Below are 23,276 nucleotides of genomic sequence, written 5' to 3' on the forward strand. Positions count from 1 at the left end.
AATCCCAATGTCCAGAGAGAGCTGAAAGCTCACGCTCCAGGTTCTGAGCCAACTGGAACACATTTATTGAGCATCTAAGAGCCCCATCTCCACTTGCAACTTTCTCCACTTACAGAGTGCTTCTGTGACTATCATCCTTCTGGGCCCCACAACAGCCTCATGAAATAAGGAGGATCAGCCATGTATGACAGATGAGGAAATTAAGACTTGGGATGGCAAGAGTCACTGTCAAATGGTTTGCCTGAGGGCTCCCAGCTAGGAAGGAAACTCCCACATCCAGTCCTGTGGAACCAGGTATGGCCTTATCCTAGGGCTTCGGCGGGGAGACGAATGTGTGTCTCTGAGCCTGGCCTCAGAAAGCTTTCTGCCTTGAGCAGCAGAAAATGGCATCCACAAGCCATGATTCCACAGGACAAGAGAAGAAACATGCAGCCATGAGGTCTCAGTAGGAAGGACACAGGCAAAGAGCCACTGAAGATGGATCCAGAAGGACTGATCAAACCAGTGTCTCTTCATTGTGGCTCAAAGTTCGTGGGCCAGATCATAGCTTCGCCACCCCAGGTGGGTGACAATACAGACTCTTACCCCATCCCAGACCTATCAAATTAGTCTCTGCAAGGAACGGTGGCCCAGGACTCTGTTTTTAAAAGCTCAGCAAGTGGTTCAGATGATGACCCAGGCCTGAGAACATTCTCCAGCCAATTTCTGAGGTTTCTCCAAACCACACCAATACCTTAAACATACATGGGACTTCCTTGAGCAGGTTCTTAGCAGGCAGCCACCTCTGAGACAGGTAATGTTAATATGCCCATTTCTCAGACTAGGAAAACTGGTCCCCTGTGAGACCAGCTAGTCCATGGCTCATTTTGCTTGGCTTTAATGACATCCAGAACCCAAACTGTCTCAGATCTGTGCTTCTAATGGACATTAATCCACAGGTCAGCAGACTTTTTCTGTAAAGTGCCAAACAGTAAATATTTTAGGCACGGTGGTCTACACAGCCCCTGTTGCAGGTCCTCAACTCTGCCGTGATGGCCCCACGCCTTAGACACTGCATGAGTGAGTATGGTTGTGTACCCATAAAACTTCACAGATATTGAAATGTGAATTTCCTATGTTTTAAGTCACAGAATATTTTTCTTCTTTTGATTTTTTCCCCCAATTACTTAAAAATTTTTTTAAAAAATTCTTAGCTCACAGGCCATACAAAAACAGATGTCAGGTCAGACTTCCCCTCAGACCATAGTTTCCCAACCCCTGTACCAGTCCATCTGCAACAGCCAAGCAACTCTCCATAGCAGTGAGTGGAGTGGACCCCGTGGGCAGTTTTGGTCTGGGACTTTTCACTTCACTACCCCTCCCACCCACCACCCACTCCCACGCATGATCCTTCTTGCTTGTCCGTACACCTGCCCAGCCTGATTTCTTTTTTCAGATCTGCACTCACCACTTGTGCCTGAACAGAGTCAGCACTACCCACCACCTCACTCCACCTTATCAAGCCTAGCCCACAATCCTATTGACCATCCCACTTCAGAGAGACCCAGTGATTAATCGGCACATTACATGGACATTCGAGGTTGGGCACATATACTTTTAGAGAAAAATCATACCCTCTCAGCCAGTTTGCAACCCACAGCCTACGGTGGAGAGGCATACACAGCTCTGGGTAAGCCTGTGGTCAGAAGTCACCCTGGCTGGGTGCTTTTCCCAAGCAGCCCCTCTTGCATTTTATCCTGAAGTTCTTGTGTGATGCTGAACTTTTTCAGTGGATTATTTTAGCTACCAGCCAGTTCTGTAATCTTTATCCCCTGCGGCCAAGTTCAAAGAGAATTCCAATGTGATTAAGTAAACATATGCGAGTCGTAGATTTATGTGCTACTGTGCTATTCTTTGTGATGTTGGCATTGGGCAGGGAATTATAACCGCTCCCCTGTGCTCAGTTTATTTCCTAAGCAACTAACTCATCAGTCCCCACTGTGGATGAAAGCACTTCTTGGGACATTTGAAATTCAAAGTGAACTGCATTCAAGGCTCTATCAGTTGAAGAGGATGGGGAGAGAGATCAGGAGAAGGAGATGATTATAAGAAGGGATGGGTGAAGAGCAAGCTGATGAATCTACTGTTTGTGAATGCACGTTGTTCACAGAGAGAAGCAGAAGCGAGTCTCAGGTATTTCAGCCCATCGTGACTGAGAAATTGAACTGTAAATGGTACCTGGAGCAGTGAGCTGTAACTGCCCCACGCAGGGAGTTAATGGAAACGTGGAGAGCTTTTCTCTTTTAACAAAGTACTTGAGCAATTATCTCAGGACACCCACTGTGCAGGGGGACCATGCAGGCTGCTGGGTTACTGAGGTAGTTAGAGGCAAAATAAATTCCCTGACAGCCTTGGCAGGCCAGATGCTCTGGTCCTGAATTGCCACCAGCAACAAATGACGTTTGGGACCTAAAGCCCTTCCCAGCCCTGTCTTCTGGGAAACAACTGGTCAACAGATCTAAGTCACAGCCCTACTTCCTATATTATAATCCCATCTAATCCTCAATCACTCAGCAAGGAGGTTTTATCATTACTCCACCCTTACACATAGAATCCCATTTTACAGTGGAGAAAATTGAGGCTCAGGGAGGTTATCGAGGCAGAGCAAGGGATGGAAATAAAGTTAGCTGGTTCTGAATCCTGTGCTCTTTTCATTAGGCCGCAGTGATAGGACCCTCAACATCCTGAAATACTCTCATACCTCAGCCTTCATATCAAACTCAAGTAACCTCTCAGGTCAAATCAAGACTCACTGAGGAAGACAAAGTATATGATACCAATTAGGTAACTGGAAATTTGAATACTGATTTGATATTTGGTAATATTTTAAGAATCATTATTAATTTATTTCAGAGGTGATAATTCTATTACAGATAATGCGTTTTACAAATAGAGTCTTTATCTGATGTATTCTTATCTCAGATGCATCCTGAAATATTTAAAATGATTCTGTAGTTGAACTCTGAAGAGTATGGGTCATTGGAAGACCTGAGAGCCTAGGCTTCAGTGGGGGAGATGGTGCTTGGGTGGTACTGGGGTACCCAGGAGATGCCTGGTCAAAGATAGTGGTGGCCTAGCAGAACCTTGGGAAGCCCATGGCTCCACCTGGTGGAAGAGGATTTGATCCTCAGCATGTTTAAGTTAGTTCATGGGACCTTCCTAAATTTTTGGGCTTCAGGGGCAGCGATCCTGTGTGTATAGCTGGGGTAGAGTCAAGTTAATTGGAAGTATTACTTGTAATATGACTCTTCTATATGCATAGGCTACTAAGGTCTACAGAGTGTCAGATGACTTAAACTTTTAAAAGGTAACAATTTCTTACACAAACCTGAAGGACTTTTTCTAGATATTAAAATTTTTTGGTAGTTTCTTACAGAAGAAAGAACACGGTGGTTTCTTCTACTCAAGGTCATATAAGTCCTAATATATTTGGGTTTGTTTTGTTTTTTTAAGATTTTATTTATTCATGAGAGACACAGAGAGAGAGGCGGAGACACAGGCAGAGACCGAAGCAGGCTCTCTGCAGGGAGCCTGATGCGGGATTCAATCCCAGGACCCCGGATCATAACCTAAGCCAAAGGGAGACACTCAACCACTGAGCCACCCAAGCATCCCTGTATTTGGATTTAAACACATAGACTTTCTTTTTCCTTAGCAAATTTCTCCCAAACCAGTAATGCTCAAACTTTGGAAGGCATCATACTCACTTGTTAAAAATACAATTTCTTTCAAAAAAAAAGTCCCAACAAATAAAAATCCAGGAACAGATGGATTCATAAGTGAATTCTACCAAACATTTAAAGAAGAATTAATACCTATTCTTCTCAAATTATTCCAAAAAATAGAAGAAGGAAAGCTTCCCAATTTATTCTATGAAGCCAGCATTATCCTAATACGAAAACCAGATAAAGACACTACAAAAAAGAGAACTACAGGCCAATATTTAGTGAACAGAGACACAAAAATCTTCAACAAAATGTAGGCAAATTGAACCCAATAATACATTTTAAAAACCATTCACCACAATAAATTGGGATTTATTTCTAACGTGCAAGCGTGACTCAGTATTTGCAAATCAGTCAACATGATACATCATGTCAATTAGAGAAAGGATAAAAACCATTAAAAAAATCATTTGATAAAGCACAACATCCATTCGTGATAAAAAGCCCTCAAAAAGTAGGTTTCGAGGGAATATACCTCAACAAAATCAAGTCCATATGTGAAAAACCCTCAGCTAATACCATATTCAATAGTGAAAAACTAAGAGCTTTTCCCCTAACATAAAAAACAAGACAAGGATGTCTACTCTCACCACTGTATTCAATATAATACTGGAAGTCCCAGCCACAGCAATCAGACAAGAAAAAGAAATAAAATGCATCCAAATTGGTGAGGAAGAAGTAAGATTCTCATTATTTACAGATGACATGATGTTCTATATAGAAAGCCCTAAAGATTCTACCAAAAACTGCTAGATCTAATAAATGAGTCCAGGATGACCACAGGATATAAAATCAATATACAGAAATCCATTGCATTTCTATATACTAATAATGTAGTAGAAGGACAAATTCAGAAAATACCACTTACAACTCCACCAAAAATAACAAAATACTGAGGAATAAGCTATAAAACATTGATGATGAAAGGAACTGAAGATGACACAAACAAATGGTAAGATATTCTGCTCATGGATTGAGAGAACAAATGTTAAAATGTCCATACTACCCAAAGCAATCTACAGATTTAATGCAATCTCTATCAAAATACTAATACCATTTTTCACAGAACTAGAGCAGATAATCCTAAAATTTGTATGGAACCACAAAAGGCCCCAAACAGCCAAAGCAATCTTGAAAAAGAACAAAACTGGAAGTTATCACTATCCCAGATTTCAAGATATACTACAAAGCTGTAGTAATCAAAACAGTATTGTACTGGCACAAAAATAAACACACAGATCAATAGAACAGAACAGAGAGTCCAGAAATAGACCCATGATTCAATTTATCTTCAACAAAGTGGGCAAGAATATGCAATGGGAAAAAGACAGTCTTTTCAATAAATGGTATTAGGAACATGCAAAAGACAGCTACATGCAAAAGAATGAAATTAGACCACCTTCTGGCACTATACATAGAAATAAATTCAAAATGAATTAAGGACCTAACTATGAAACCTGAAACCATACAAATCCTAGAACAGAGCACAGGCAGTAATTTCTCTGCCATCAGCCATAGTAACCTTTTTATAGATATGTCTCCCAAAGTAAGGGAAACAAAAGCAAAATCAAACTATTGGTACTACATGAAAATAAAAAGCTTCTGCACAGCAAAGGAAGCAATCAACAAAACAAAAAGACAACCTACCGAATGGGAGAAGATATTTGCAAATGACATATCTGATAAGGGGTTAGTATCCAAAATACATAAAGAACTTACACAACTTAAACCAAAAAAACAAATAATCCAATTAAAAATTGACAGAAGATACGAACAGACATTTCTCCAAAGAAGACCTGCAGATGGCCAACAGACACATGAAAAGATGCTCAGCATCACTAATTACCAGGGAAATACAAATCAAAACCACAACAGGATATCACTTCATATCTGTCAGAAGGCTAGTATCAATAACACAAGAAACAACAAGTGTTGGTGAGGATATGGAGAAAAAAGAACATCCATGCACTGTTGGTGGGAACTTAAACTGATGCAGCCACTGTGGAAGACAGTGTGGAGCTTCCTCAAAAAATTAAAAATAGAATTATGGGGATAGGGATCCCTGGGTGGCGCAGCGGTTTGGCGCCTGCCTTTGGCCCAGGGCGCGATCCTGGAGACCCGGGATCGAATCCCACGTCGGGCTCCCGGTGCATGGAGCCTGCTTCTCCCTCTGCCTATGTCTCTGCCTCTCTGTGTGTGTGTGTGTGACCATCATAAAATAAATAAATAAATTAAAAAAAAAAAGAATTATGGGGATAACTGGGTGGCTCAGTGGTTGAGAGCCTGCCTTCGGCCCAGGGCGTGATCCTGGAGTCCTGGGACTGAGTCCCACATTGGGCTTCCTTCATGGAGCCTGCTTCTCCCTCTGCCTGTGTCTCTGCCCGTCTCTCTCTGTATCTGTCATGAATAAATAAATAATCTTTTACAAAATGAATTACCATGTGATCCAGTAATTCCACTGCTGGATATTTACCCCCAAAATACAAAACACTAATTTGAAAAGATACATGCACCCCTATGTTTATTGTAGCATTATTTACAGCAGCCAAATTATGGAAGCAAACCAAGTCTCTATCCATAGATAAATGAATAAAGAAAATGTGGTATGTGTATATATATATACAATCAAATACTATTCAACCATAAAAAAGAATGAAATCTTCCATTTGCAACAACATGGATAGAGCTAGAGAATATAAGGCTGAGTGGAATAAGTCCGTCAAAAAAGACAAATACCATATGATTTCACTCATATGTGAATTTAAGAAACAAAACAAAGAAAAAAGTGACCCAAAAAAAAAAAAAAAGGACTCTTAAATATAGAGCATTAGTGGTAAAACAAACAAGTAACAACAAAAAACAGATTCTGGGACATGCACCACCCCAGTCTTTTCTGGGTTGGTCTTGGAGAACCAGGGCCCTTGACAAACCCTAGACCCCCAGGGCTATTCTCTGGCTCAAATGAAGGGATAAAAAGATGACTTAACCCTCCACTTCCCATTGGTTCCATAAGCCAGAAGTATCAGAAGTGAACTGTTCTTTGTGAACAGTAATGGAGACTCATAGGAAAGAAAAACACGATAGGGAAGAACTGGCTTTTTCCCAAATAGGAAGAAAAAACTGTAGGTTTTTCTTACACATACACATATCCATCAACTGATGAGTGGAAAAATAAAATGTGGTTCACCCATAAAATGAAATTATCCAGGCATAAAAAGGAATGAAGTACTGATTCATGCTTCAACACGGATGAGCCTTGAAAACATAATAAGTAAAAGAAGACAAACATAGGAGTGCTGGGTGGTTCAGTTGGTTAAGCGGCCAACTCTTGATTTAGGCAGTCACAATCTCAGGGTCCTGGGATAGAGAGCCCTGCATCAGGCTCTATGCTCAGCACAGTCTGCTTAAGATTCTCTCCTCCTGGGAACCTGGGTGGCTCAGTGGTTGAGCATCTGCCTTTGGCTCAGGTCATGATCCTGGGGTCCTGGGATCGAGTCCCACATCAGGTTCCCCGCAGGGATCCTGCTTCTCCCTCTGCCTATGTCTCTGCCTCTCTCTGTGTATCATAAATCAATCAATCAATCAATCAATCTTTAAAAAAAAAAAAGATTCTCACTTCTCCCTCTGCCCCTTCCCCTCCCAAATAAGTAAATAAATCTTTTTTTTTTTTAAGACAAACATAAAAGGCTACATGTCCTATTACTCCATTTCTGTGAAGTGTCCAGAATAGGCAAATCCCTAGAGACAAAAACAAATCAGTGGCTGTCTGGGACTGGGGGGACAGGGAAGGAGAAGTGTCTGCTATGGATACCGAATTTTTCCAGGGAGTGATAAAAATGTTCTGGTATTAGATAGGTGCTTGTTGCAAAACCTTGTGAATATAGTTAGAACTCCTGAATTGTGTACTTTAAAACAATGAATAGATCATATGTGAATTATATCTCAAAAAAAAAAAAAAAAAAGCCCAGCTGATGAAAAGTCACCCAAGAAATTGTCCTCCCATGACCTGCTCCAAGATCACTCACAATGTCCACTGCAGCCTGACACAACCAGAGTCCCTCATGAGGGGCATTTTGCTACTACTCACATCTGTTGCTGAGGGGACATTGTTTTACCACGTGACTCTAGAGAGGGGCACCACCCTTACAGCTAACCGGATCCATGTGGGAGGAGGTCCGGGGGTGGGGACTGGAACACCCATAGCCTGCCCAGAAACCTGTGACTTCAACAGCCTGGCTGGAGATGACAGCTTACATCAGTCAGATCTCTCTGGAATCTGGAACCAAGAGAACAAGGCACAGAAGAGTGAAGCCCATGCGCAACGAGCAGAGAGGGCATGAGGGAGATCTATGTTCAGAGCAGCCACTGGAGCAGGCAAGAGGGCAGAAGTCAGGAGGGAGCAGCAATGATATAAAAGCCAAGGAGGGCAGTCAGAGGAGAGCAGAGAGAGTGGGTAGCAGAAAGGGTGCCCCTCCTCCGCAGCCTCCTTGAGATGCACTCAAATTTCTTTTCAGATTCTCATGGGTCCCTGTGGTATCGTCACAGTAACCACATGCCCTTCACCTGAGCTCATCTGAGTGAGGTCTAGTCTTTGCACTAAAAGGAACCTGATGACAACACTCAGCAGGTTGAGTAGACCATGGCCTTAAGGATGGGTTCTTTGGTGAACCATTCCTTACAAAGAAAATAGCAGATCTCAAATGACCTCTTCAGAAGCCCAGCAGAGAAAGCACTGGACGCCTGTCTGAGAGTCTACATGTAGGACTCCAGGACCTATTTTAGATATTGTCCTCAGAAGCCCTTAGATCTGCCCAGCAAAGAGAAATTCCTGTCCGGGACAGCCATGTGTGAGGTATAGGCTTCCACAGCACTGACCAGTTACATTTTGGTGTCTTTCTTTACTTTCCTTTGTCTTCTGACTTATTTGATATGATTTACCCTCTGAAATCCACTTAAGTTAGCCTAATATATATAAGATAAAAATTGATGTGGAATAATAGAGGTAGTGAGACCAGATATCTTATCTGAAGTGACCTTGAACTTATCAGTATTCTTCAAAGTAAGGAGAAGACATTTCACATCTCACTTTTAATGAAGAAAAAAAACTGTTGCTGGAAATATTTACCTTTCATCTACTGTGCTGAGAGATGGGGGAGATTTGTCAGCTTTCATCTCCACTTGTTTAATTACCGGGAAATGAAGTGCGCCTGAGCCAGCAGGATCATGAAGTCTCACTCTTGCTGCAAAAGTTGGCAGCAGGGGACCCAGCAGCCTGGCCTTTCATTTTCCCAGATCAAAGCTCAGCCAGGACCAAGATGGAAGAAGCATCCTGATGAGATGCACTTGAAGATGAACCAGGTAGTGGGGTCCAAACCAGAGAGGTCACTGGACCAGTATCTCCCATGTGGTCATCCCTTCCTCCCCTCCCACTCTAAGAGTACAGTCCAGGACCTGCGTGGCCTGCTAGAGTATCTGCCCACACAGCACATGCCAGGCCCCAACTAGAGGCAAGCCCAGAACACCTGTACACCTACTGTGTTAGTCTGAACTCAAGGTACTCCTTGAGTACCTGATTACACCTGATTCCAGCTGCTTTGGACCTTCTAGCCACAATCTCAGGCTGGTCCTTTATCTGAGCCTCACCTACACAGCCCAGGTAGTTGGACACCATCCTAAGAATAAGAGCAGAAGATGGAAAATGAGACAAATCCGGCCTTCTCCAAGGACAGACTGCTCATGATATGGAAGCTGGGACTTAGTCTCTGGTTATAAAGGGCCTGACAGGTAACCACAGGAATGTGGATGGGCAACACCTGAGGAAGGGCACTGTCAGGTGTGATTGACAGCATCCAATCCTCGTAATATAGGGGGTAACTCTATGATGTTCACCTCTAAAATAAGTGTTGAATTAAACATTTTTAAAGGGTCCTTCCCGCTTTAACAACTTTATGATTCTACTCATTGAGGCTCTTCTGTAACAGAACTAGGCTAGCTTCTGAAAAAGACATGTGGGATGATGATGACCATGATGATAATGATGATTGACAGCAGCTAACACTGACTGAACATACATTATGTGCCAGGTGCCATACAGAGACTAATTTAATCTTCAAAAATACCCACGGGGTCAGAACCATTATTATCTCCATCTGACAGATGAGGAAACAAAGAGTTTAAGTAACTTTCCCAAGTCAAAACTTTTAAGCGACTGAACAGGATGTCAAATAACAAAGTGACCTTACATTCCAACCAAGGAGACAAGACTAATCCACAGGAAACAACGTAAGAGGAAAATATGAGCTAAGGTTAAATTGTGCAGTCCAAATGGCAAGCTCTAAAGCAGGCACCAGAAAACTGTAGCACATGGACAAAACAGCCTACTGCCTGTTTTTGTAAATAAAGTTTTATTGGAACACGGCCACACCCATTTGTTCCGTATTCTCTATGGCTGCTTTCACGTGGCAATGACAGAGCTGAGTAGTTGTGACAGAGACCATGTGGTCCACAAAACCTAAAACACTCACCATCTGACCCTTTAAAGCTTGCCAAACCCTCTCTTATGGTGACCAGATGGCTGGGTTTTCCCAGCACTGAAGGAGTACCTGAGATGAAAGACTTAGTTTTAAAACCAGTAAAATCCTGGGCAGACTGGGACAAGTCGGTCTCCCTACCTGCTCTAGAGAAATTCAGAGGAAGGTCAGATCCATGCGAGTTGCAGAGTTGAAACAGGTGGGCCTTGAAAAACATGTAGGATTTGGACATATGGTGGCTGGGACATGGGTAAGGTGGATGGAGAAAAGCATTCAAGATGGGAGGACCAGCAGGAGACTGGAAGAAAACCAGACTGGGATGTCTGTGGACATCCCAGTGAGGAGAGGGAGAGGTCCCCTTGAGCGGCGAGTGTTGGTGGGAAGCTAGAGGTAGGTCCACTAACCAAAAATGCGGAGGATATGCTCACGCTTTGTTGGTGGCAGTGTAAACTGGTCCCACCCGCTGGTCAGCTTGCAAACATGTATCAACATGTTAAATGTGCCTGTGCTATGACTGCTGATGAGACAGTGATTGCATTGGCCCCCCATCCCACCTAGTCTGCACCCCACCCCGGATCTAAGCCTTTTAAAATATAACTGAGTTCAGCCACTTGATTTGATGGTTGGGATGTTAGTAGGCTTGACTCAAGCAGAGACCTGAAAAAGCCTTTGCGTGTTTCTGCATTTTCTCTTGTTCTTCTGCTTCTGCCCTGAGAACTGAGGCCATCCTAAGCTGAGCCATCTTCACTGTCCCTGCTGAGGCTGTCCCAGATCATCCGACCTGCAGCTGACCTACGGGCATGTGAGTGAGCCCAGAACGGCCCTGGTGAGCCCCACCAAACTGCCAACCCATAAATACAGAAGGTAAATAAATGCTTATTGTCTGAAGCTACTGAGTGTGGGGTTGCCCGCTACACAGCTTTGTTGTGCAAACACATAACCACCTGCTCTTTTTCTAGGAACTTGTCATAGAGCTAATCGGACAATCATGCAAAGATGTGTGAACAGGATATCCTTTATGGCGCTGTTTCCAATAATTTTAAAAAACCACTTTTATCTTTTTAAACGATTGTATTTATTCATTTGAGACAAAGAGAGCAAGCAAGAGCATGAGCGGGGGGGGGGAGAGGCAGAAGGAGAGAGAGAAGCAGACGCCTTGCAGAGCAGGGAGCATGACTTGGGGCTCGATCCCAGGACCCTGGGATCATGGCCTAAGCCGAAGGCAGACACTTAACCAACTGAGCTACACAGGCGCTCCCTAAAAGACTAATTTTTAAAAAAATGATCTGAATGCTCAATAATGAGGGGTTGGTTTTTTTAAATCAAATTTATACAAAAAAATAAAATAAAATCCATATGATGCAATGTCATTAGCCATTTAAAAAGGTCATGTAGGGGCATCCGTGTGGCTTAGGTCATGATCTTGGGGTCCTGGGATCCAGCCCTGAGTCAGGGCTTCCTACTCAGGGGGGAGTCTACTTCTCCCTCTGCCCCTTCCCGCCCCACTCGTGTGTGTGTGTGTGTGTGTGTGTGTGTGTGTGTGTGTGTGTGTGCGCGCGCTCTCTCTCAAATAAAATCTATTTAAAAAAAGAAAAGGTCATGTATATCAATATTTATTGACATGGAAACACACTTGCCTCAGGTTACATTTTTTTTTCAGGTTACATTTTTAAAAATAGAAAAACAGCTTTTAAGGTAAGATCTGTTATTTCTGTCAAATTCAGAGAGAGAAAGAGAGAGAGAGAGAGATGCATCAAAATATTAACAGTGATTATCTTGGAGTAGTTGGATTTTTTACTTCCTTATCCTATTCCAATATTGTATGAATTTGCAAAATGACAATGTGTTATCTTTACACAAAGGGGAAGAAATGGAAATGTCACTAAGAAAATCTTTCTCTATATATATAAAAACACCGGCTTCCAGTCCTTAGAAAACCTCTGCCCTCTCCCCCAGCTCCCCTTGCCACCAACTTCTACAGAATCCGACTGACCTTGAGGTTGTCTTTCCTGCTGGCCCAGGAGAATAGAACCCACTGTGGGGGGGATGGAGGGGAAAGCACCACAGTCCCAGGGAGGCTTTCTTTGGAGAGGCCAAGGAAAAGCTTCCCTTCCCAACCTTGTGCAAACAGAGCAAAGAAATTACCCACAGAACCAACTCCAGCCATGTTTTTTTTTTTTTTTTTTTTAAATCCTTCCACCCAAGTCATAATATTTTTGGAGTGAGATTTACTTTACAATATTTTAATAACTGCAGCATTGCGACTGGAAGTCCTTTGTAGCTGGTCTCAGGGGCCTTCCTGGGACGTTGCGCTTAATGAGGTTTATAATTCAATATAACTACATCTGCATCTTTAATTATGCCTAACATTTAATCTTCACTGCTCCACTTGAATTGGAAGAGCTAAAATTAGGCCTGCTGTAGTTTAATCTGATAATAAACATCCATGACATTTAGAGCAAAAATGTACTCATTTCATTAGAGTGGCCGACACATTTACCATTTGCCTGAACTGAACAAATAGTCTCAGCAGCCCTTCTAACTGCAACAGAGAACATTGTTTTAAACAATCCCCCTGTAGACTCCCATAACTCTAGACCTTGGAGGTTAAGTAGTCCAACATCACTGTTTCTCAAGGGAGGGCATTGAGGCCCAGAGACGTCAAGTGATTTGTCCAAAGTCACACAGCAAGTTAATAGGTGGAGGGTATTGAAGGAAACAAGACCCAGGTTTCTTGAATCCCTGCCCAGTGGCCCATTTGTCATTCCTCTACTGCCACGCTGGCACATGTGGCTAAATTAGGACACTGTTTTTTGTTGGTCAAGCAGCCCTCTGGGCAGCACTCCCCTCTGTTGTTTTGTTTTGTTTTGTTTCTTTTATTTTCTTTTTTTAAAGATTTTATTTATTTGAAAGATTGAGAAAGAGAGAGCATGAGGCCGGGGATGGGAGGGGGTGGATGGGAGTGGAGGGAGGGGCAGAGGCAGAGACAGAAACAGACTCCCCGCTGAGCAGGGATCCCAACTCAAGGCTCCATCCCAGGACCCTGAGATCATGACTTGAGCCAAAGGCAAAGGCAGCCCCTTAACTGACTGAGCCCCCAGGTGCCCCTCCCCTCCACTGTTTTTATAGAATCCAGACAAGATATCATTCAGGTACCTATATCGAGCCTCACACTCTGACTCCAAACTCAAGGCAATGACAAATAAAATACAAAAGGAGAAAATTAAAAAGATACATCCTCATTCAAAACAAGATAAAGATCTCCATGGACCAAAACCCAAGAGGAAAAAAATGGGAACCGGGCTGAAGCTTGGGGCTATTTGCCTGCAGGTCTGGAAGGAGGCAGAGTTGATCAAGAGTTTAGTTACCCAGGATACTGTATGAGAACCAAAAGTGCCCCATTTAAACCAGTGATAGGAATCAGGCTCTTTGATTTAGGCTGGAACAGTGGCTGAAAAAAATATCTGCCACTCCCCCCTTCCAGGAGCTACAAAACATATGGGCCTGTTTAAGTAGAGAGAGTTGAGTGGTCAGAAGGAGCGGGTAAGGCTTCTCCAGCAACACGTGGACCACGCAGCGTGCTGTGATGGTGACTGGGTCTGTGATGTCCTAGTGCCTCTCTACCAAAAAGATGTGACCCTTGACTATGAGACCTGGTGTTGAACTGGGCCTCCAAGGAGAAAGAGAAAACCCTCCATTTGAGATAAGCTTGTCACTCACACACACACACACACACACACACACACACACACACACTCTCACAGTTTAAAAACCACATGCAAAAGAAAAACTTTTAAAGAGAGAGTTATCAAATAAAATTTGATAAGATTTTATTTATTTGAGAAAGAGAGAGAGAGCAAGCAGGGGGAGACGCAGGCAGGCTAAAGGGAGAAGCAGGCTCCCCTCTGAGCAGGGAGCCCAATGCAAGGGATGCTGGATCCCAGGACCCTGGGATCAGGACCTGAGCCGAAGGCAGACACTTCACCAACTGAGCACCCAGGCACCCCAAGAGTTATCAAATTTTAAAATAGGGGAGCAGAAATGTTGGAACAGTCAGAAACACCTTAAACATTTTATTTAAGTAGATTGTAGGGGGGATCCTATGAGGTTCCCCCCCTTCAACCACTCCTCTGCCTGCCAAGGTGGGCTCCTGAATACCCACTTGTGGAGGTGCTGAGAGCTACAGAAAGTGGAGGCAAGGTCTAGAGATATGGCTGTGAACTTAAGCCAGAGGGAACTAGGAATTTTTTCTGGAAAACTAGAAAGAGAAAAGAATCCAAATTCCAAAACAATGAAGAAAATAAAAACTAACATAATAAATTTAATCTGGAGAAATGTTCACCCTAGACAAAAGAAAAACAACAGAGCAACCTGAAAATGACTGGAAAATAAGTAATTTCATAATCCTCAAAGAGATAGCATTCATGAAAAAGAATAAGAAATCACAAAATGAAATCAGACCAAATCTGAAACAAAACAGGTACATTTTTTTTTAAGTCAGATAACCGGAAATTGAAAAGTAGAGCCACTGAAAGAGAAGTCAAGTCCCCTGATCAAATCCAAAGTACAAGAAAGGCTCAGAATGGCATTTGAGAACATTTCTTGGATGAAACCAGCCAAAGCCTCTGGAAGTTCATGACTGTGGGATGCACCCTGGCTGGGTGAGGGGACTCTAGTCAGAATGTTTAACAGAACCCAGCCAGGAGCTGAGCTGAGTCTTTCAAGAGCTGCATTCTGCTTCAGTCTGGTTTCCGCAGTCACCAACTCCAGCACCCGAGCAGGATAAAGAGAAAGCATGCCCGCCCTCACACCAGCTCAGGTAAGAGGATCACAAGGAGACGTCCCCCTCTCTATGTCAAAGCAATAGAAAGTGAGATAAGGGCAACCCATGCGAAGCTTTAGCAAGATGAAGAAAAAATAGGAAAAGAAAAAGAAAGGAAAGAAGGAAGAAGAGAAGGAAAAGGAGAAAATGAAGAAAGGAGGAAGATGAGAGAGAGAGGGAGAAGCAGGGCAGAGAGAGTATTCAAAACATACTAGATTTGAAAAAGTAATAATAAATTATTAAAAAAAACCATACTAGATTGGGGCTCCTGGATGGCTCAGTAGGTTTGAGTGACCAATTATTGATTTAGGCTCAAGTCATGACCTCTGGGTAGGGAGACTGAGCCCCATGTTGGACTACACACACACTGAGCACGGAGCCTGCTTTTCTCTCCCTCTCCCTCTGCCCCTCCCTGCCACTCACACGCACACACCCACTCTCTCTCTTAAAAAAATAAATAAATAGGGACACCTGGGTGGCTCAGCGTTTGAGCATCTGCCTTCAGCTCAGGACGTGATCCCGGAGTCCTGGGATGGAGTCCCACATCAGGCTCCCCACGGGGAGCCTGCTTCTCCCTCCACCTATGTCTCTGCCTCTCTCTGTGTATTTCTCATGAATAAATAAATAAAATCTTTTTAAAAATCAATCAATCAAGCACGCACAAAAGATAGAAGAAGATAAAAGATGAACCCAGTCTGGAAGAAAAGATAAACAGAAAAATTCTCCAAGTGTTTTCTGCCATGACAGAAACTTAATAAGAATGTATATTCAAGGGGCACCTGGGTAGCTCAGTTGGTTAAGCACAGGACTCTTGGTTTCAACTCAGGTCTTGATCTCAGGGTCATGAGATCAAGTCCTGCATCCAGTTTCATGCTCAGCACAGAGTCTGCTTGAGATTCTCTCTCCCCCTCCCTCTCATGTTTTCTCTCTTTCAAATAAATAAATAAATACAAACATACATACATACATCTTTAAAGAAAAAAAAAAAAGAATGTGTACATTCAATAAGGGTTTGGGAGAAGAGAAGGGGAGGAGGCCCAGAACTGAAGCAACAGAGTTCCAAAATATTTCTGTTCACTATTTCAGATATAATAAATAGGTTAGACAAAGCTAAGAACAAAATAGACACAGATGAAAATCAAATTGCTGGCATGAAGCAAGCCTTGAGATTATCATAATACAGCAGAGGAAATACAGAGGTAAGAGCAATTAAAGAGCATAACACCTATTTTTTAAATTATCCAACATAGGGATAATTGAATAAAGAATGGTCATGGTTATCTCTAAGTGTCAACTTGGCTAGACTATGGTGCCCAGATGGTTGGTCAACACATCAGTCCCCATGTTGCTGTCAGGGGATTTTTCAGAGGAGATTAACATTTTTTCCCTTACCCTTAAGTTAAGACATTGTATGTAATTAACATTTTAATCAGTGGTCTTTGAATAAAGCACACTACCCTCTACAATGTGGGTGGGCCTCATCCCATCAGTTGAAGGCATTAATAGAAGAAGTCCAAAGTTCCCCAAGGAAGAAGAAATTCTCTTCCAGATGGGCTTCAGACTCGGGCTCTTCCCTGGTTCTCTAGCTCCCACTCCTTGTGCCTCCTGACCCACGTGGCTGCTTTCCCATGTGGCCTTGCAAGGCATGGAACACTTCCTCTCATTAGGAATTACAAGTAATAAATTCTTCTTTCAAGGCAGTTGTCTCTCTGTCACCTTACCAAACCTAATCAAAACAGGTTAGATAGAGGAAGATAGCATTGTCTTGGGTAATGTCTACCCCACTATTCCCACAAAGTAGGTACAATCAGCTCCATCTTGCAAGTGAAGAAAATGAAGCTCAGAGAGCTGAGTACCTGGCTGATGGTGGTTGACAGGGAATATTCATCTTGAGCTACGGGTGCTATAATGGACTTCTTTAATCGAGATATAACCAGTGTTAAAGATATTGGGATATGGTGGGCACTATTCATGAAAATGACAGGAAGCTTTATTTTAGGAGGAAATGTATTAGCTTTACTTAGTGGGAGTGAAAAATGGTAAATGAGTCTACCCAGAGAAGATATCGTGGAAAACTAACAAAATAACTCTGAGGAGCCTGCCAGGATTAATACATCAAACCTCCTGAGCTTTTTATTTACATCCTTACAGTCTTGAGAGGAGGCCAGCCAAGTTGGAATGTGGCCAGTGGAGCAGAGGGTTCAGCTGAGACCGAATTCGGCAGCCCTCTCTCCGGGGTACCCCAGTTATAAAACATGCCGCCCCCAGCATGTTAGTGATCTGAGGAGGAAAGCCACAGGCAAGAAGTAAACAGTAATTAGAGAAAGAGCAACATGTGGTCTTATTCCCTGCTACTCGGAGTCTGGTCTGTGGACCAGCAGCATGGGCATCACCCGGGAGCTTGTTAGAAATGCAGACTCTCAGATGCCATCCCAGACTCATCTACTCAGAAGGTTAACAATATCCTTGGCTGATTCCTATGCACGTCAGCCCTCGGAAAGCTCTGGTCTTCATAGTTCCATACTTGGGAATGGGGGAGCTGGGGAAAGGATCAGGGTGTGTGTGAAGGATGAAACCAGACAAAGGTGAATTCAGGCTGTACATAAAAGGGCTGGTGCTGAGCCTGCATGCGGGGTACTTGGGACCACAGACCTGCTCTAGTTCCCGCTGCTTTGATCAGGGTAGTGTCAATTTAACCTGAGTAATTCTTTGTTGCAAGGGGTGGGGGCTGTCTTGTGCACTGTAGGATGTTTAGCAGCATCCCTGGCCTCTACCCACTAAATGCCAGTAATGTTCTCCAATCCCTCCCAGACCCATGAGCTGTGATAACCCAAATTGTCTCCAGGCATCGCCAAATATTCCCAGGCAGACAGAGGGGAGGAAGTATGTACCCCTTCATTGAGAACTGGAGGGATAGAGAAAGCATTTTTACAAATTCATGTTGCCTCATCTATTCAACCTGGGACCATCAGTACATGAAGAAAAACCAAAAGAAAAGAAGGAAAACAGGGAAATGGTAGTGTTTGTTTTTGTGGTCAGGGTGATTTTGCTGCTGCAATTATATCCCATTCTCTGCTGCCACTAAAGAGAAGAAAGCCTTCACAGGGATGGAAGGAAGGTCAACAACAACGTAGAGGGAAGCCAGGATACAAAGCCAGTCTATCAGGCTTCTAAGCTCATGTTATTTCCATTGCACCATTGCTACCCCAAGCCAGGGGGACCAGGAAGTGCTCTAGACCATGAGCTACGAGACATAGGTTCTAATGCCAGCTCAGATCCTATTAGCTATAGGCCTTTAGATGAGTCACTTCCCCTCCATGTGCCTCAGTTTCCTCTTCTGGGTTAGCCAAAGGATTTAACCTCCATTTCAGTCATCCAATGAAGATCCTAGAAATGATAAAAGCTATACTCACCAACTTCACAAAGCTGAATTCCCATTTCAGAAACATAGATAGAAACAAGATTGAATCTGTTGATTGTCAGTTCCTAGCTAGGCTAAGAGGAGATGTATCCCCGTTAGGACCAAGAAACCTAGGTGGGAAGTCTCACCATTAAATAATTTGATCCAAAGGAGAAAATGGCCAATGAGAGCAAGTTTCAATCAAGGCAGGTATTGTCTTTATCTGCAACAGAGGCATGTGGAAGGATGGATGCCCAAGACTTCCAGATTGGACGACTGGACATTCTATGTCTCTAAGGCTGTTGAACCACCCGTCCCCAGAGGACACTCAGTAACCAAACCGCTCCCAGTCCTAGGGCTCTCTTCAAATAATTTGCTGGAACCTAAATAAAACTGAACCCATCTCAACACAGGGCTGCATCCAAAGTAATCTAAATCCAATTCCTCACGGCTTTGGAAAGAAACGCAGGTCCATATAGGAGAACTCTTAAGGAAGTAGCAAAATGGAAGTAGCTACACCATAGGACACATAGCAAGACTGCCTAAAAATAATTTCTTTTCTCCTTGCAAACCCTCTCTTCAACACACCTCCTAGGTCCCCTCTGCCACAGCCATCCCAACCTTAGCACTCCTCCTCAACAAGCTTGTCTTTTGTAGAGCCTTCTGGCTTTGTTCCCGGTTTCTATCATTCTCCTCTCTGCTACCCACTCTACATAGCCCTACAAAATCCCAGTAGCTGGTTATATCCTCAGTTTGGCTGCATAAATGAGAAAACGAAAAGTATTGCTGGCTTAAACACTCAAGGTCTTAGCTTCCCACATCAAAATTCTGGCAGCCAGCAGTCCAGAGCTTGTATAACAATCCCCTTCTACCTTCCACTCTGCCCTGTGCCACAGCTGGGAGTGCTCTCTGTTGCCAGGTCGAGGACAGCTGCTGTGGTCCCTAGGCCCAGAACGGAGAAACGTGTGTTCCTAGGCCCAGAACGGAGAAACAGGGATGAGAAGGGCACACACACACCCTATCGGGACACTTCCCAGTTTTGGTACTGCTTATGATTTAAAAGGATGTACGAGACCTGATCCTGTGGTAATAACAAGAAAAATGTGGACAAAAATTAAAATCATACTTTTCTATGAGTCTGGTGGAGTGAAAGATGCCAGGAAACCTTGAGGAACTGAATTCCAGAAAGAAACCACCAGTCCTAGGTAAGCAGAAGGCCAAATAGCTTCCCAACCTGAGAAGGAATGGGAAGCTGCTCTGGGTACATGTGGCATTCCATGAGGGGAGAGATTTCCCAAGAACGACGAGGAACCAGCCTAGCCTTAGCTGACTGCCTATCAGTCAGGGCCAAACAGAGAAACAGAACTACTACCTGTGGTACAAAAATCAGGGATTCATCTCATGGGTTTGACCTTATGCAATATGGTGTTGCCCCAAATCACTAGAGGCAAGCTAGCCTGGCAGTCAGAAAGGAAAACTGAATGTGGATGAAGGCCAGGACAAATTGCAATCATAGGATGTACTGGGACTTATGGGGACAAACTAAAATCCACATCTGTTGCTCACAGTTTCCAAACTTAAAGCTGTGAATCATCTGTAGGAAAAGCTAACAACCTTTGCCTCAGAGGTACACATGCGGTTGACCCACATCTGATGGGAGCGAGATGAGCCAGGGATCAGGTGTCCCATGCCAAGCAGGCAAACCTTCCTGGTGTCCCTGCTGACCTCCAGAATGCAAAATAGTACAGCAGCAGTTTCTCTTCTATTTTTCAAGCCTTGTGCAAAATGTTTCTTGTGGCCTAAACTAACCCAGAAGCACAGGGAGGGAAATTCTAGGAAATGTGTTCCCTGTTCAGTGAAACTGACAAAATATAGAGTTACCATAGACTGTGTGGGCTGGCAGGATGGGGTACCATCTGGAAGAGCTCCAAGTGCAAAAATAAATTACTCAGTTCAACAATGTTGCCCCCCCCACCAAAAATTTTGCCAAGGAAGGAGTCATGAAGAAAGGGCAGGTGAGCAGGGACAAACCACCTAGTCCTGCTCAGCTCATCATGATCTTGGGGACTGGATTTGGGGGCCCCGAGGACTTGAATGCAATGTGGGGGGAACCAAAAATATCCAAACTGTAATCTAACCACCTCCCAAGACAACTACTGCAGGGTGGGACGCAAGGTAGACTATCACCAGCAAGCTCAATCTCATTAAGGCTGCAGCCCAACCAGACTCAAAGAAGATTCTGACCAATTAGCCCTGCACTCTATCTGTAAGACAGAGAGTAGGTTTGCATGTTCCAGGAAACAAACAACCAAAAATTATATTTTCCCCTCCACAAAAGATTATGAAACGAAGGGAGCAGGAACATCTAACCAAAAGTCAGCAAAATCACAGTCAGTAGAGAGATTCACAGACAAATTAGTTGGAATTAACTGATAAGAAATGTAAATCAAGTTTTATAAATATGTTAGATAAGTTATAGGAAAAGATGAATATAATGGCTAAACATAAGGGTTATTTCAAGAAAAAAGAGGGGCACCTGGGTGGCTCAGTAGGTTAAGCACCTACCTTTGGCTCAGGTCAGGATCCCAGGGTCTGAAGATCAAGGCCCATATTTGGCTCCTGGCTTAGCAGAGTCTGCTTTTCCCTCTCCCTCTGCTCCTCCCCAACTCATGCTCTCTCACTCACTCTCTCTCTCAAATAAATAAAATCTTTAAAAAAAGAAAAATTGGAAAAAATAGAAACTCTAGAACTGCAAAATAACTATATACTGTAGGATTTATAATGTATGTTAGAATAAAATACGACACCATAGCACCAAAGATGGAGGAGAGTTCTTACAATATTCATGAATTCAAGGTAGATTATGATAAATTAAGGATACATGTTTAGGGGCAGCCCCGGTGGCTCAGCGGTTTAGCGCCACCTTCAGTCCAGGACATGATCCTGGAGACCCGGGATCGAGTCCCACGTCGGGCTCCCTGCGAGGAGCTTGCTTCTCCCTCTGCCTGTGTCTCTGCCTCTCTCTCTCTCTCTCTCTCTCTGTGTCTCCCATGAATAAATAAATAAAATCTTTCTTTAATTTTTATTTATTTATGATAGTCACACAGAGAGAGAGAGGCAGAGACACAGGCAGAGGGAGAAGCAGGCTCCATGCACCTGGAGCCCAATGTGGGATTCGATCCCGGGTCTCCAGGATCGCGCCCTGGGCCAAAGGCAGGCGCTAAACCACTGCGCCACCCAGGGATCCCTAAATAAAATCTTGAAAAAAAAAAAAAAAAGGATACATGTTTAATCTCTAGAGAAACCATTGCAAAGGTAAAAAAAAAAAAAAGATATAGCTAAAAATCCAGGAGAATATTTAAAATAAAATATGAAATAAGTACTGGCTTAATCCCAAAAAAGGTAGGAAAGAAGAAACAAGAACAGATAGAACAAAATGAAAACAACAGGAAGGTAAATTGAAATACAATTATAAAAATAATTATATCACATGTAAATGGATTAAACATTGTTATTAAAAAGAGAAATTAGGCAGCCCTGGTGGCTCAGCGGTTTAGCGCTGCCTTCAGCCCAGGGCCTGATCCTGGAGACCTGGGATCAAGTCCCACGTCGGGCTCCTTGCATGGAGCCTGCTTCTCTCTCTCTCTCTATCTATCTATCTATCTCTCATGAATAAATAAATAAAATCCTAAAAAAAAAAAAGAGAGAGAACTCATAAGAACACCTGGTTAGCTCTGTCAGTAGAGCATGCAACTCTTGATGTCGGGGCTGTAAGTTTGAGTCCCACATTGAGTAGGAAAGATTACTTAAAAACAAAACAAAATCTTTTTTAAAAATATTTTATTTATTTATGAATGAGAGATACAGAGAGAGAGAGGCAGAGAGAGAAGCAGGCTCCATGCAGGGAGCCTGACGTGGGACTCGATCCCATGTCTCCAGGATCACACCCTGGGCTGAAGGCAGGCGCCAAACCGCTGAGCCACCCAGGCATCCCCAAAACAAAATCTTTTTTAAGAAGGGAGAAAAAAGGCAGAGAGAGGAGAGAAATTGTCAGACTAGATACAAAAGGTAGGCCAAACTATATTCTGTCTACAAAAGACATACTTTTAACCACAAAGATTAAAGTAAAAGGATGAAAAAAATATCCCATGTGAAAACTAATCATACAGAAGCTAGAGAGGCTATACTACTATTAGACAAAGTAAACTTTATGATAAAAAATATTACTAGAGATAAAAGGGAGAATTTATAATGATAAAAGTATCAATTAATTAAAAAGACATAACAATCTTCAATGCATATGTAACTAAAAACATAACTTCAAAATGCATGTGGCAAGAAATTGACAAAAAGGGAGAAATATCAAACTCCAATAAAAAATATACAAAAACAAACAAAAAAGGGAGAAATAGATCCATAACCAAAAAGTATATTTTAACATTACCATCTCAGAAATTCATAAAAGAAACAGACAAAATATTAGGAATATAGCAAATCTGAATAACACTATCAGCCAACTTTACCTAATTGGTGTTTACCAAATATAATAAGCCATGATACAAGTCTTAAAAAATTTTTTTAAGATTTTATTTATTTATTTGACAGAGAGAGAGAAAGCACAAGCAGGGGGAGCAACAGAGGGAGAAGAAGCAGGCTCACCACCATGAGGGACCCCAACATGGGATTTGATCCCAGGATACTGGAATCATGACCTAATCCAAAGGCAGAGGCTTAACAACTGAACCACCCAGGGATTTAAG

The 23,276-nt window shown here is 42.9% G+C and overlaps 1 long non-coding RNA gene across 1 annotated transcript in view; it reads left to right on the top strand.

Annotated features, from left to right (window-relative positions):
* The first annotated feature begins 2,571 nt into the window (after positions 1-2,571).
* The window catches only part of LOC118352678 (uncharacterized), a 30,558-nt gene continuing 9,853 nt past the window's right edge, over positions 2,572-23,276 (top strand). Inside the window, exons 1-2 of the long non-coding RNA XR_004810208.2 lie at positions 2,572-2,823; positions 11,010-11,158. This is a non-coding gene — a long non-coding RNA (uncharacterized LOC118352678). The remainder of the gene's footprint in view (positions 2,824-11,009; positions 11,159-23,276) is intronic.

Source organism: Canis lupus, chromosome 28 (genome assembly GCF_003254725.2).
Source record: "Canis lupus dingo isolate Sandy chromosome 28, ASM325472v2, whole genome shotgun sequence".
Classification (NCBI taxonomy): Eukaryota; Metazoa; Chordata; class Mammalia; order Carnivora; family Canidae; genus Canis; species Canis lupus.